This window comes from Prunus avium, unplaced genomic scaffold, assembly GCF_965620075.1.
Source record: "Prunus avium unplaced genomic scaffold, drPruAviu1.hap1.1 HAP1_SCAFFOLD_75, whole genome shotgun sequence".
Lineage (NCBI taxonomy): Eukaryota > Viridiplantae > Streptophyta > Magnoliopsida > Rosales > Rosaceae > Prunus > Prunus avium.
Genome location: NW_028276926.1, coordinates 67,501 through 70,000, shown reverse-complemented (window position 1 = coordinate 70,000; position 2,500 = coordinate 67,501).

The window sequence follows — 2,500 nt, the reverse complement described above, 5'->3', positions numbered from 1 at the left end:
TGGCCTACACCAAGCCATTCAAGCCATGCGTTGCCTTACCTTGGAATTGCTCATCATCCAATGCATTCCGAGAAAGTGAGTGTAGGCGAGGCTAAGGATGGCTTGCCTCGCCTTGCCTTGGCATGCCGTGCCCATGATGTGGCCTTGACCAAGCCATTCAAGCCATGCGTTGCCTTCGCCTTGGCATGCCGTGGCCTTGCCTCGCCATGCGATGCATTCCGACAAAGTGACGCGAAGCGGAAGCCTATCATGGCGTAAAAATGTCGACAAAATTTTTCGACATTTGAATAATGGGGTTTGACAAGGTTTGAAAAATTCAATACAAATGGTAGGCTTGAATGTCGACAAAGTGACGCGAAGCGGAAGCCTACCACGGCGTAAAAATGTCGACAGATTTTTTCGGACCTTGTCCTGCCATGGGCTGCGCGCAGCATGCCGGCAGCCTGTGCGCAGCGTGCGCACAGCATGTCGGCAGCGTGCGCACAGCATGCCGGCAGCGTGCGCGCACCATGCCGGCAGCCTGTCGACAGAATTTTTCGAAACTTGTCCTGCCATGCGCGCGCGCAGCTTGCGCGCAGCGTGCTGATTCTGTCGACAGTGAGGCTAGCGAAAGTTGTCCTGCCATGGCGTGCGCGCAGCCTGTGCGCGCAGCTTGCGCATCTGTCGACAGTGAGGCTAGCGAAACTTGTCCTGCCATGGCATGCGCGGCGCCTGCGCGCAGCCTGCGCACAACATGCGCGCAGGCTGTGCGCAGCGTGCGCGGAGCTTGCGTGCAGCTTGCGCATCTGTCGACAGTGAGGCTAGCGAAACTTGTCCTGCCATGGCATGCGCGCAGCGTGCGCGCAGTCTGTGCGCAGCATGCGCGCAGCCTGTGCGCGCAGCTTGCGCATCTGTCGACAGTGAGGCTAGCGAAACTTGTCCTGCCATGGCATGCGCGCAGTCTGCGCGCAGTCTGCGCGCAGCATGCGCGCAGCCTGCGCGCAGCATGTGCGCAGCATGCCGGCAGCATGGTTCCAGGTTTTTTCAAATGTCGACAGAATTTTTCAAATCTTGTCAAACCCCGTTTTTATTGAAATTTCCTCGCACAATAAGCTCCCCATAAGTAGTCTATGATTTTTAGGACCTTCTCCAACTTACAAAACTAAAAAATTCCTCCCGGATTTGTTTTAATGATTTTTTCAATTTTACGACTTCTAAAAATAATAAAAAATACTTCCCGACTTCAAAAATTTATGAAACTTTTTCCCATCATAGATTGCATGTTTCTTAGTATCCCTGCAAAAAATCACGTCCAAATACCTTGTATTGAATTATTTAGAGCCCATTATGACTCCTCGCGCATAGGTGATGTCTCTTCCTGTCAAAGGGCTAAATGCATAAAATGCTATATAGGGGGGTGTGTGTTGCCTGCATATGCATGGCAGCCCATGCCTTCCTAGCTGCAGCCCCCTTCCCCCACGCCACACCCATGTCATGTTGCCTCGATATGTTGCCTCGGTATTATGGGTTTGGTGTCGGGGTCGGGGGGCTGCCACCCATGGCGGTGGTGGCCGGAATCCGGCCGCCGCCACCACGCCGCCGCCATGGGTGAGGGAGGAAAAAAAAGGCGTGGAAAGTTGCGAAATGGGGTTGTCTAGGCTTTTTTTTGGCATGGGAGAGCATGGAGTGCTAGGAACTCCTTCTCAAATGCACGGGCATGTCGACCACAACCTCATTTCTCAACAACAACCACCCGTGTGGGGTGGCGGTGGGTGGATAGTCGCGGATTGGGGCTTGCCAAGCCAATGTTTTCAAAAAATTTCATCAAAATTAAAAACAAATGTTTTGTTGCCTTCGGATTTGTGGGCGAGCGGCGAGTCGGAGTGGAGCCGGTAAAGTTTAACCTCGGTGTGCACGGTTGTTTTTAGAAACTCAATCCAATGCCGGGGACGTTGAAAGTGACGCTCTTATGAGTTGCAAACCCGCAAGATTTAAAGAACCTTTTCAAAACAATTTCAAACCAACAAGATTTAAAAACAGAAATTTTCATCAAAATGAAAAACAAATGTTTTGTTGCCTTCGGACTAGTGGGCGAGCGGCGAGTCGGAGTGGAGCCGGTAAAGTTTAACCTCGGTGTGCACGGTTGTTTTTAGAAACTCAATCCAATGCCGGGGACGTTGAAAGTGACGCTCTTATGAGTTGCAAACCCACTAGATTTAAAGAACCTTTTCAAAACAATTTCAAACCAACAAAATTAAAAACAAATGTTTCGTTGCAAACAAATTGTGGGCGAGCGGCGAGTCGGAGTGGAGCCGGTAAAGTTTAACCTCGGTGTGCACGGTTGTTTTTAGAAACTCAATCCAATACCGGGGACGTTGAAAGTGACGCTCTTATGAGTTGCAAACCCACAAGATTTTAAAAACTTTTTGAAAATGTTTCTTCTAAATGACACATTTTGATCCTTGGCAAGTGCTCAATCCGTAACTATCCAATCACCGCCACACCACACCGGTCGGGAGTG